Below are 13,603 nucleotides of genomic sequence, written 5' to 3'. Positions count from 1 at the left end.
CTTTTTACCATGCTTGGCATAGAGCCAGACTGGAGATGAGAAAGTAGAAAGCTCAGAGGTATGCTGCTTTTCCAAGGCCTTGCCCAGGATGAGAAGAAGGCAAAATTGAGATTGGAGGAAGCCATCTCTGTCAGGGAGGGTGAGTGAGGCTGTGCTGGGTATGGGGAGCACTTGTACTTGCTTGACGTTGGGTAGTGATGCAACATCCTCATGGTCACTGCTTCCTCAGAAAGTAAGTGATTCTTTTCTTCTGACTTGAGGATCTGGTGACATAGGAACCCTTCTGTGGTTGGAATAGCTAAAGCATAGCATTTCTCGGGAGCTTCTGTGTGGAACAATTAATAGAGTTATGAGTTTCTATTTGTAGGTGCTTGGAGGTTCAGTGCCATTGCTATCTCAATGGCTATGGAAAATATGATGTCTGTATTGGAAAGTCACTCTAGTTTGTAACAGTGTCCCAGGTCCCTGGGATTTCCTTAAGTGTGCCCTATGCTTCCAATAATACTACTGCAGGTTCGGTCTGAGTGCACAAAGAAGTGTGGTTTGTGCTGAGGATGCAGAACCTGATCTTTATCTGCTTCCAGGTGGCCCTTCTACTGAACTCAGTGGCTGCCCTTTCTTGGGGCTACCATTACCACAGCTTTTGAAAAGCTGGCGCCCGCCCGCGGGACTCCAGCGTTACATCAGGTTACCCAGAGCTAAAGAAGAGCTCATTTCCCCAGGGGTCAGACAGCTCTTTCCTTTCTTCTCTGTTGGATGGCATGAAACATTTCTACTTTTCAGAACTTAAAAATTCCTTTACGTCTGCGCGCTCAGGAAAATTACACTGAGTTACCTGTTGAGATGTGTATAGAAAATGAACAGAAGTCTTTTTTGTTGAAATTTCCTTAAAAATACAGAAATATATCTCTCCTAGGGGAAGGAGATTAGTGGGCTTACTTGGAAATGGCAACATGGATGGAATAATTGATATCTTTGTTTGCCATATGCTATCATACGGTCACAAGTTTTATGGATGTTAAACATAACAAAACTGTGAAGCTGTATGATGTGTGTGCCCTGACTTGTCCATTTGCTTATTTCTGTTGTTCTACACTGGCAATGTTATAATAGGCGACTGATGGGCATTGATCCAACATGCATTTATGTAGCACTTACTATGCATTATTCTGCCTTCCTGTTAACAGCCAACAATTTGCTTAAATCTAGCAGGGTACAAGGCAATCCAGCAACTGCATAGAGTAAGTACTAGAGGAAGACCGGATGTTCTGATAGTAGGTAAATTACGGTCCTAACAGGACAGAGGGTTCTCAAAGGAAGTATTCTGAAAGCTAGGAGGCCTGGATGGATGAGTAGGAAGGAACAGAAGGGAGGATGTCCCGGAAGCCAGTCAGGATATCACAAGTTAGGAAAGTAGGCAGAACATTTCCTGGCCCTTATTCGTCCAATAGGCATATGTATTAAACACCTAGTTTGTACAAGGCCCTGAATGTAGTGGGTAGCCATCCCAGCCTTGGCCTGGAAGTTCCAACCCTCACTGAGGCTTCTGTAATGGTCACGCCCACAAGGCGGGGCTGAGGGAGGAAGCTGAAGATCCAGGATCAAGAGGAGAGGCCGCTCTTGGTTCTGGGACCCTGGACGCTGGAGGTAGACCGAGCAGAGTTCTCCGGAGAACACCGCCGCGCGGACTGCGCCATACCTTTGCCAGACCCTACAACCTATCCCTTCATTTGTAAGTTACCTCACAAAATAAACCTCCCTTTTAACTACCTGGAGTGGCCTTAATAATCTCACCAATACCTGAATACTGTGATTGACACTAGGAACTGTAAAAACGTAGAGGGATTATCACATGATATTTAATACTAAGGGACATATGGTTGACATATTAAGAAAACTGAAGGATGGTATATCTCTACATTTGTGATGGTGTAGGCATGCTCCAGGAGTGCAGTAATACAAAAGGAGAACATCTGTGTGTGGTGGGGGTTAGAAGAAGGGTGGGGATGAGTTTTGCAAAGCTAAGACTGGTACCACACCCTTGGGAGCCCAGCTCTGGGGAGGCAGAGGCAGGAGGATATTGAGTTTGAGGTCAGCCTGGGCTACAGAGTGAATTCAGAAGAGGACAGCAGTGAACTAAGCTGAACAACACATGCAAACAAACACCTCAGTTTTGTTCAGTTTTTCAGTGGACCGAAAGAGCTCCGTGTTCACCACATCTAAGGCCCACTGAGCTCTACTAGGGTGGAATGGCCTTCTCAGTCACAAACAAAGCCTGGCCATGCCCCTCCTCATTTCTACCTGTACCATTTTTTCTCTGGACCTCACTAATGAAGAATGACTTACTTAATTAGATATCTAAAAATAAAAAGTAAGCCAAACAAGAAGCTACTGTCTAAAAGGTCTTGAAAGGCCAAGAAGTATAAGGATGTCTGTCCACTTGTTCTCAGATTACAAGTGAGAAATGGAAGTGCATCTATGCCTTCTTAAGTATAGAACACCCACACGATTTTCCATGTTTTTCTCCTTGCTATATTTGGAGTGGAAATGTATAATCTGACTTACTTTCTGGATTACCCACTACTAGGGCACAGCTTTTCACATGAAAAGTTAATGCTTAATATTTATTATCTAAAAGAAATACAAATAAAGCAGTATAGAATACTGTATTATTTATAAATATCTTCAAAAGACAATAAATAATATTGAAAATTGACTATGTATTTCAACTGTAGGATTAAAATAAAGTCAAAACGGAATACGCTTTTTCTACAGCAGTAACAAAAATCACATGATGAAAGGATGCTCAGCTCACTTTGTATTTTCCCAATGAAGTGGTCACTTCCAGCCTGGCCCAACTGTTTAGAGGAAAGTCTGTTGAAGCTTTAATGGATGAAATACTTCTAGTTCCTTCTTGTGGGACACTGGACAGTATGCCTGGTTTGGGCCCATCTTATTTAATAGCATTCTGTCAAAAACCAATCTAGCATATGTCCACGAGGTTTTTACTTGGTGCAATAATTAGGCAAGACCCTCAAACTAGAAGTAAAGTTAGGTTTACAAATAGAGGATGATGTTCCCATATAGCAAAGCAAATACAGGATTGGACTTGGGTACAATAAACAGAGGAAAAGAACAAGAGAAAAAATCTATTATAAGCAAAATATGAATCAAGAATTTACCGCCATTATTTGAAATGTGTCTGTACTATAATGAGTGTGGATTGTATCGTTTGTTTGTAACAATCGTCTATATATTTTAAGAACTATAAAGTAAAACTGGAGAACATCCAAAGATCTCTTAGTTAGGGTTTCTATTACTGTGAAGAGACACTATGACCAAGGCAGTTTGTTGTTGTTGTTGTTGGTTTTTTTTTTTTTTTTTTTTTTGAGACAGAGTTTCTCTGTGTAGCCTTGGCTGTTCTGGAACTTACTCTGTAGAGCAGGCTAACCTCAAACTCACAGAGATCCACCAGTCTCTGCCTCCTGAGTGCTGGGATTAAAGTCATATACTACCACTACCCGGCTAACCTAGACAATTTTTATAAAGGAAAACATTGAATTGGGGCTGGCTTAGAGCCTCAGAGTTTTTTTTAGTCCATTGTCATCATGGCGAGAAGCATGACAGCATGCAGACAGACCTGGTGTTGGAGAATGGGCTGAGAGAATTCTACATCATGATCCACAGGCAGAAAACTGACCTGAGTTTCTGAGACCTAAAAGCCCACCAGCATAGGACACACTTCCTTCAACAAGGCCACACCTACACCAACAAGGCCACGCCTCCTAATAGTGTCACTCCTTATGGTCCAAGTATTCAAACTATGAATCTATGGGGGCATTCCTATTGAAACGACCACAAAAGGCAATGTAAATAATAGTAAAGAAGGGGTTAGGGGCTGGGGTGGTGGTTCAGTGGATAAAGCAGTTGCTATATAAATATGAGGACCAGAGGTTGGATCTCCAGCACTTATATAAAAGCTTGGTGAGCTTGAGGGCTACCTACAAACCCAGAGTGCAGGAGGAAGACACAGAGCAAGCAGGCTGAGTTCCATTATTCAAGTTGCAGGCTCCTGGTTCAGCAAGAGGCCTGCCTCAGTGAATAAAGTGGGAGTGAATTAGAAGGACATCCGGTGTCCATCTATGGCCTCCATGTGCCTGTTTATGTGTACTTATGCATGTTCACACACACACACACACACACACACACACACACACACACACACATGCACGCACGCACGCACAACTGTAAACATTCTCATACAGATGCTAGGAATAAAAAGAAAGCATAGAGGTTTGAAAATTTTTGGGTAGTTCAAGGTAAAAAAAAATGTGAATTGGAAAATGGCAAGTATAAATGTTAATAAGATTTCTTAGTGGGATGGGTCTTGGTCTTTTCTATACAGAAAGAGGGAAAGTGGTTTTTTTTTTTGTTTTTTTTGTTTTTTTGTTTTTTTTTTTAAAGTGGACTTCAAGGGTGAGAAATATTAGAGAGGCCAAGGACAATAGTGGAAAGCTGGATGGAGACACCCTTAGTTTCCCCTTATGACCCGAGAGATTCATGTGCTTGAAAAATACTTAGCTAATGGCTCAGGTTGTCTGCCAGCTCTGTGACTGTAATTTGAAATTGACCAAAAAGGCTTTGAAATTTAATTTGCAGTAAACACAAAGAAGAGCTGTCCAACATCATTATTTATGAGACTTCTGTAAGAGATGCAGCAGAAAGAATTAATTCTATAATCAGTTTATTAATTGGCTCAAAGTTTCTCTGTAGCTCTTGTCTTTTGGAGATATTTGTCTTTCTCTGACCTCTGCTCATCTTGCCTTGGGGGAGAGAGACACCTTGGGGACTGTCGCAGAATAATGGGCAGATGGGCTGATATCTTGCCTATTGGTTAGCTGGGATGATTTGACTTTAAACTTCATCCTAAGGGACCACAGCCACTTACAATGAGGTTTACTTGGTCGCCCAAATGTAATTAAAAATAAAGATAGTATTTCACCTCCACTCTCCCATACTATTTCTATTTTATTTTTAATTCTGGTTACATTGGTGACAGTGTTATCCCTGATGAAACCTTGAGCAGATGGGGGTTTGTTCCTTTGTTCTTTTGTTATCAGGACAGGACAGATGTAACTGCAGCCTTGTGCAGGAGGCAGCTAGGGAAGCCTTTCATTACAGAAGAGTTGGGAAATCCCACTGGAACAGCCCTGTGCTCTCACTTAGTAAATGTGAATCTGGATGAATAAGCAGCGGGTTGTAGTATCAAATCAGGGCTCTGCAAACTGCATACCTTTTGTGCACTTGTCTCTTCCCTTCCCTTCCCTTTCTTCTCTAAGACAAAATATTTGTATTTTTTTTTTTTCAATTAAGCCAAGTGTGTTTTGAGGTAGGTGACAATGACATGTAGTGAGCACGTGGTCAGGTTCAATACTTCTGTGAGCTCAGTAACATGCTTCAGTAACTAAGACCTCCTGAAACCAAAGCATCCTGGAATCTGCAGCAGGGATGTCAATGCTGTCTGACATGGATGAGAGTATTAGAAGGACTCCATTAAACAGTTATGACAAGTGTCCTTTAGCTACACACATTGTAAGACATGTGCAATTGTGAATCATTTTTTTAGAGGGAGAAAGACGTGAAATGTTTTGAAGCGTTTGAATTGTGTGAATGGGTGTTTTGAATTGTTTCTACATATAGAAAATAGATTTGGTCTAGGCATGAGGACAATGTGTATGAGAAGTCAAGAGTATGGGTTAAATACAAGAAACTCCAGGCTGAGTATGGTAGTGGAAAATGTGGCTGCAGCCCCTTGCCACTCACTGAGGCTTACCTTGCTTAGTTTTCTGTAGAATGAGAGCCATAGATGACTCTTATAGAGGGCTATGGTGAGAGAGAGCCACAAGTGACTTCTTACAGAGGGCTGTGGTGAGAGAGAGCCACAGATGACTTTTTACAGAGGGCTCTGGTGAGAGACAGCCACAGATGACTTCTTGCAGAGGGCTATGATGACAGAGAGCCACAGATGACTTCTTACAGAGGGCTCTGGTGAGAGACAGCCACAGGTGACTTCTTGCAGAGGGCTATGATGACAGACAGCCACTGATGACTTCTTGCAGAGGGCTATGGTGAGAGAGAGCCACAGATGACTTCTTGCAGAGGGCTATGGTGAGAGTTGAGGCCACTGATCTTGATAAAGATGTTCTGTGAATGTCAAGTGTCAACCTAATGCAGTACCAGTTTGCCTCCTCATTGGGAAATTGAATTCTGGTTTTCCCAGTGGGGTTTAAAATGGATTCCAGAGTAATGAAATGTCAATTCTCCTTGTCTCTCAAGTCCTTTTCTATAGTCTCCACTCTCACTTTTACTCATTTAAGTGTTAATCTGAAGGAATTTCATGCCACAGTGTACTAGATTTCCCAATGTAGTACTGATGATGCTAGATTCTGGAAGGAGTCTGTAGAGTGTTTGTATGAGCCCCAAATCTTTCAGTTAGGCTGTAATATGTCTAGGAAATATTGCTTCAAAATAATTCCATTTATTTTGCAAGGTCAGTGTCATCAATGGAAGATATAAAATTCTTTTAGGGAGAAGGGAAGTACTCTTCTCCACTTAAATAAGTCTTATTTGTTTTATGTTACCCAAGCAAATTGTCTGGTGTGTTCTTCAGCTGGTGTTGCATTTCTAGGACTCAAATCCATGGACAGTTGTCTTCTGAAAATAATCTGTTAGCATCTTTTTTTTTTTTTTTTAAACATTCTTGCAGTTCCATCAGAGGAATTGAAATTTGGAGATATCCCACAAAATAACTTCTAGTCACATGGAAAGCATAGGCACATTCCCACTATCACAATGTGACTCAGTGGATAACAGCTTAGACTGCTCATTCAGAGGATCTAAGTTCAGTTCCCAGTATCCTTGTCAGATGGTTCATAACCCCATGTAACTCCAGCTCTGGGGTATCTGATGCCTCTGGTCTCTGTGGGCACTCCCACACATCTCCCCACATACACAAAATGAAAAACAAATTTTTGTTTGTTTGTTTGTTTTGATTTTTCAAAATAGGGCTTGCTTCTCTGCGTAGCAGTGCTGGCTGTTCTGGAACTCACTATATAGACCAGTCTGGCTTTGACCTCACAGAGATCTGCCTGCCTCTGCCTCCTGAGTGCTGGGATTAAAGGAATATAGCACCACAGCCCAGCTTTTAAAGACAAGTCTTTCAAAAACAAACAAACAAACAAGCAAACAAACAAACAACAGATCTTGATAAGCAGAGACTCAAGGAATGCCACAAAGCCTCTAATGTAACAAGATTTCATCCAATCTTGGATTATGTGAGGAAGTGTGTGCTCTGCATGGCTAAGCATGTGCTGGGGCCAGAACCTTGGAAATCAGAGTTTAAACTGCTTTCTTAGAAAGAAGGCACTCAAATTGGTCACCAATTCAGTTAGTGGTTCACCCAGGAAAGGCACTGTTGTGTCCTTAGTAATTCATCCTGTGGAGAAAATCCTGAGCTCAGGGTCTCTAGTGGCTTAGGAAGGAAAAAGAACTCTCTAGGGTGTAGGTAGCACTTACAACAAAGTTTCTCCTTTACCCATCAAATGCCAACAGTGTTATTAGCCTGTGCTTTGCTGTGGTTTTGAAGAATTGAGCTTACTCTCTCTCATAATAATGGCTGACAGTTTAAGAAGTTTCTGTGTTCAATTTCAAGTTTAAGACAGAAGTTCTTTTCATTAGGACCCTTTGTGAACATTATGAAGACTCTCATCCTGCAATGGAACCGGGAATGTTGAAGAATCAAATTGATGGATGTTTTATTCTTAGAGGGTGGTTTCTGAAAGAACTGAGAGAATCTTTCACCACCCATTTGTTGCTGGCTTGATATTGGCAGCCACCAGCTGTCATCTGCTCGATTCTCTCTTCTGCCTTGCCTTGCTACTGCTCTAGGGATGCTTGGCGTTCTGAATGACAGGACAAGCCTCATCACCATCCTTGATGGTGCTCCTTGGCTTGCTGGATGAAACTGCAATGTTTGCTGGGGCTGTGATTCCAGTAAATGGATCTGGATCTGTCCACTTATCTTTTCATCCTCTTCACTTCATTTGTGTATGACTGTAGCTGTGCCAAATTAGCTAGCAGAATGGAATGAGTAGTTTGCTGTGAATAGTTTAAAAAAAAGAGGGAAAAATGTTCCAACTCAAACAGAAGAGTTGGCTTATGTGCCAGTATAGAAAAACCCTGAATGTGGGTTAGATTTGAAGATGATGATTATGGGAAAAGAGAGGGGAAAATTGGGCAAAAGTTTCTTGAGTCTTACACGTTCCTTAGATTAGCCAAGAGGAGGAGCTCACTGCTGTTTGCACCTCTTCAAGGGAGTAACTAGATGGGCTTTCCCAATGAAAGAAATCATAGCAAAACAATTTGGATTCGTCTACAATTTATTCAACTGGTCAACACATTACATGCCCTTTGTCCAGAATTGTTGGTAAGAAAATATTGATGAGAAATGACCAGCCCATTAAAAGGAGCCTTCCCGGGAATGGTTTTAACTTTCACAGGTTAGAGTGAAGGTAGGGATGGAAATTTCTCAATGAGACGAGAGTATCTCTTTTTATATGTCCTTGAAGGAAAGTATTGCATCTTAATTAGCTTTGTGTCTCTGGAGTGGAAGACAGAGCCTGGCTCTTAGCCCTACCTGGTGGTGCTTGCTGAAGGCATATTGACCTGTTTCTGAGCACGTGTGGAAAATGAGAATATTACTTGATTTACTTTTCCCAATGATGTCCTGTAGTCCTGGTGGAAGATGGCGTATTTGAGAAGTTGTTTTGGCATTTCCCCTGGATTATGAAATTCATTTCCTCACATAAATATTTAAAATGTTAATAACTTATCCGAGAGATGCAAAGGTTTTCTGTGGGTTATCCAAGAACTAATGTCAAATATCTTGCAGACTAAACATTTCGAACTTCTGGAACTCATCCTTGGTTCTAAGTGAAGTTGACATCTACTTTAAAGAAAAAAGCAAACCAGACCTTCCTGTCACTGTCGATGCTGTAAGCTGGTGAAAGGGGAAACCCAACCAACACTCAAGCAACAGCAGCAAAGAAGAACAGCAGCTTTAACTCAAAATAGAAAAGACAGTTATTAGAGTTAGGGTATAGCTCAGGAGTAGAATGCTTGCATCGCATACAGGAAGTCTTGGATTTGATCTTCCTATTGACAACAAAACTCCTTATCAACAGGGCGGATTTTCTTTGGTGTCTTCCAGGGGGATGGGTTTTCTTGGATTTATCTGCAAGGGAAGAAAAGGCAGATGCATATTAAGTCACTACTGACTTGTGTGATCAACACAGAGAAGAAGTGGAGGAGTGAGGGGCTTGGAAAAGGCATTTACTAAAGTTACTAAAGTTGTTAGAACATTCCACTTGAGGGCTAGTGGGCAAAAGCACTTGCCCCGAATGCTAGATGACCTAAGTTTAGTTCCTCAGATCCATAATGGAAGGAGAGAAGTGACTCTCAAAAGTTGTCCTCTGACCTCCACATACACTCTGTGGCATGCACTGGGCCCAGTCATAATAAATACACTTAAACATCAAATAAGAAAAATCTTCACTTGATACTTCAAAAGAATCAAGTCAGTTGTAAGACCTGAGGATGGTAGACTGTAGAGAGAATAAAGAAAACAGGAATAGGAATTTTTATCTTGGGAGCTTTCACTGGCTTACCAAATTAGGATGTGGCACGTCTCCTAGAAGCTCTCATGTCCTTTTTTTTTTTTTTTTTTTTCTTAACAAGAATGTAATCATACACTGTATTTTTATTTAATCTGTCTTCCCACCTTTCAATATAGATAGCTTTGAGTAGACTGCTTGGAAGTATAGATGCCTTTGAGCACTTGCTGCAGGCATTTGAAATTTATTCTGAGAATAGTGGGCACTCAAACACGGGTTCCCAAGGAATAAATGCACAGCCATCTAGAGTTCAGACAGGAGCACAGAACAAGGCCCAGCTTGTTGAGTCTCGTGGTTCAAACCTGGGAGGAAAGAGATGGAGTAGTAGATAGTGGAAGGAGTACATTGGATGTGTTTCTAAGACAGAAAGAAAAGACTGTGTTCCTGGATGTCAGTGGTGGGAATGAGAGAAGGGAAGAGAGATCAGTTCAAGCCTCATTCACGAGGCTCATAGATTTAGGGACTTTTAGCAAGGGGAAGAAGAAAAGGTAGAAAATGGCCAGCCTGCCAGCAGAACCCAGTGTTTCTTGTTTCTCTGTCACTGGACCTAAGCTGGTCCAGGTTCTTTTGAAAATGGGCCATTATTTTCTCCCACACTATATGTAAAGAATGATTTATATATATGTGTGTGTGTGTGTGTGTGTGTGTGTGTGTGTGTGTGTGTGTTTGTGTGTGTGTGCACGCATATCTGCTTGTCTTTATGTGCGTCACATGTGTGCAGATGCCCATGACTACCAAAGAGGGTATTGGAGCCCTTGGGACTGGAGTTAAAGGCAGTGGTGAGCTGCTTGATACGAGTGCTGAGAACCAAACCCGGGTCCTCTCCAAGAGCAACAAGTGATCCTAACCACTGAGCCATTTCTTCAGCTTATTTTTATTTTTATATTTTATTTTTACAGTTGTATGGCACAGAGAGGGTGAAGGAGAGATGTATTTTCCTCTTAGCTGTAAACAAGTGCACAGGACACTTTAGCATGTTACTGCAGATATGTAGAGCAACCTGCAAACTTTGAAATGTTCTACTAGGGAGAGATTTTTTTTTTTCTGGGTTACCTTTTCTGGGGGAGATCTGAACAAGTGATGATTCACTCCACATGGAGTTCCAACAAAAGACTAAAGAAACAAGCCTTAGCAAGTATGGTTTGCTGAGCCAGTGAGTTTGTTGGGTGACCTACAGGCACGTGGGGAAGAGGTTAAACACGGGACCATGCATGACTTCAAGGCGGCTGCGTCATGGAACGACCCACAGCAGCATGGATGAAAACTCAGGAAAGCTGTGTCTTCAGGTTCCCTGTTTGGCTTTCAGGCAGCTCCAGCAACGACTGTTATTCCTCAGCAATCATTTGCTGCTTTTAAACCTGGAAAAAGGGCCTCCTGTGTCTCAAAAGTCTGATGAATTCCTGAGTCTTGTGAATTTCTCTCTGCTCCCCAGGAGGGAAGTTGTCAATCCAAAGGAAACAAGGTGATGTTCCCTATCCTAATTGCTCTTCTGTGATGTAACCTTTCCACCACGCCACCCACAGGGGCACTCTATTTCTTCACCCCTTGAACTCAAGTGCACCATTTGATGCTTTGACCAATAAAATATGGCAGAACTTTTTATGACCTGGCAGTTTCCATTGTCTACCTCTTGGATGCCAGCTGTCATGGAGGAATGCATCTACATTGGGATCACCAAACAGAGAGATGCTCAGGCCATCTGGAGAAGCTCTGAGAAACAAATTGACATGCAGGAAAGAGTAACAAGTACCGAGGAGCCAGAGAATTAATAAGGATCCACTGTAGAGGTGGGCTCCACATGCATAACACGAATCAGAATGAGCCAGACAGCAGATCCTGGCCTGAGTCCCTGACCCACAAACTTGTGAGCAAAATAAAAGCATTGATAAAGCCAGTAAGTTTATTAAGTAATTTGTGACAGTAGTGGATAAATGGATTAGCATCAGTATGGACTGATGGGAGGTAGAAGTTAGATAGCAAACTAACTTTTCTGTTTCAACAAATCTTAAATGTGAGGGAGAGTAGTGGCCCAACATTAGTGTGGTAGTTTGAATGAGCCCCCATAGGCTCACAGGGAGTAACATTATTTGAAAGGATTAGGAGGTGTGGCCTTGTTGGAGTAGATGAGGCCTTACTGGAGGGAGTGTGTCACTGCGGGTGGGGTTTGAGGTTTTGGAGGCTCAAGCCAGGCCCAGTGTCTTACTCCCTCTTCCTGCTGCCAGTGGATCAGGATGTAGTATGCTCAGCTCCTTTTCCAGTACCATGTCTGCCTGTGTGTTGCCATGCTTCCCCACTTGATGAGAATGTGTTAAACCTCTAAACTTGTAAGCCAGTCCCAGTTCACTGGGACTTTTATAAAAGTTGCTGTGTTCATGGTGTCTGTTCACAGCAATAGTAACACTAACTAAGACAATTAGTAATTCATCCAGAAGGGTAAGATTTCAAACTGAATTTCTTTACTACCTATTGTCTTTTTTATTTAAAGACTGAAGCTGTAATATTTATTATGGATTCCCAAGTATCCTTCACGGAAAAGAGAAATAATGTAAAAATGGATCACCTCTATATTAATTCTCTTGTGCCTCTTCTACTCTGATCAACACATTTTAGTAATCCCTCACATAATCTTTCAGTGTTTTGAAGCTTTAGGGGGAAATTATCCTATTAGCTTTTTGTTGTTATTTTCCTTTTAATTTTTATTTTGCATCTATTTATTTAAGAACGCAATTCTTATAGCCCAGGCTAGCCTAGAACTCACTGTGTAGATGAGATGACCTTGAATGTCTGATACTTCTGTCTCAGCTTTTGGAGTGCTGGGATCACAGGTAGGCACCACCATGCATACTCAGGATCAAATCCAGGGCTTTGTGCATGCTGGACAAGCACTCTTCCAACTGAGCTACATCCCCAGCCTTCTACTCTATGTTCCTGAAGTTCAAAATAATAGCTTCTTGGCCTTTTGCTTAAAACTTGAGTGTAATAGCTAAAACGTTTCTACCTGGGGCTTAGTGATTTATATAACTTTTCTTCTCGCCCTGGGCACATCTGAGCAATTTAAGGGTCTATATGTTTGCTGCAGGTGAAGAATCCCAGAGTTCACTTTAACAGAATGACAACTACTGGAAGATGTGGACACGGGATTCAGAATGAGAAAACTTGAATAGAGAACCTTACCTAATGGATTCTAGTTCACTACATGTGGAGGTGGGGGTGGGTACTGGGTCTGATGGTCTACGTTTCTTTCTGATGCCATGATGGCTTGTGTTCTCACGCAACTCTTAAACATGATTTGTTTGTATAGGAGTTAAATGCAGAGGCTATGGGTTATTTGTATGCTGGGCTTTAATCCATAGGTTTATAGCTTAGAGGAAAAAGTTTATTTTCACATAGTAAAACTTGCTTGATATTATAAATATGTCCAGGGGTAGTCAAATCGCCCTGGAATAACATCTGTCAAGGACACAACCTGCATAATGTCTGTCAAGGACACAAGGAAACCCAATTAAAGCATCTGTTTTCAAGAACTCGTATCACCAGAGACTGAGGAAACAGTGGAGCAGGCTGGTAATGGCATGTCCTAAAAAACTGACCTAGCCCCGAAGACATGCACGGAAAGCTCACCCACATTCTGCTTGTCTGTGAAAGGCTACATTTGATCTAAAATACTGTGGCTAATATTTACATATTTATGTAACCGGAGACGAATACTGAATTCAGTAATTATGGATTTGGAAGTGAGGTGGAAGGCTCAGATTATACAGTGTGGGCTCCAGTGGCTTTCTATTTACGTTCAAAAGGTAAAACTTGAAGCCAAATACCTGTTTGGTAAATCTTATATCTGGAATAGCATGAAAACAAGCTTCTGATTGACT

General features: G+C 41.7%; 1 protein-coding gene across 2 annotated transcripts in view; it reads left to right on the top strand.

The window, feature by feature from the left end:
• The window catches only part of Ank2 (ankyrin 2), a 582,948-nt gene that overhangs the window by 258,094 nt on the left and 311,251 nt on the right, over positions 1-13,603 (top strand). The gene's annotated exons all lie outside the window — the stretch shown is intronic.

The sequence above is a fragment of the Onychomys torridus genome, chromosome 6 (genome assembly GCF_903995425.1).
Source record: "Onychomys torridus chromosome 6, mOncTor1.1, whole genome shotgun sequence".
NCBI classification, from domain to species: Eukaryota; Metazoa; Chordata; class Mammalia; order Rodentia; family Cricetidae; genus Onychomys; species Onychomys torridus.
This window is presented reverse-complemented; position numbering and strand designations above follow the sequence as displayed.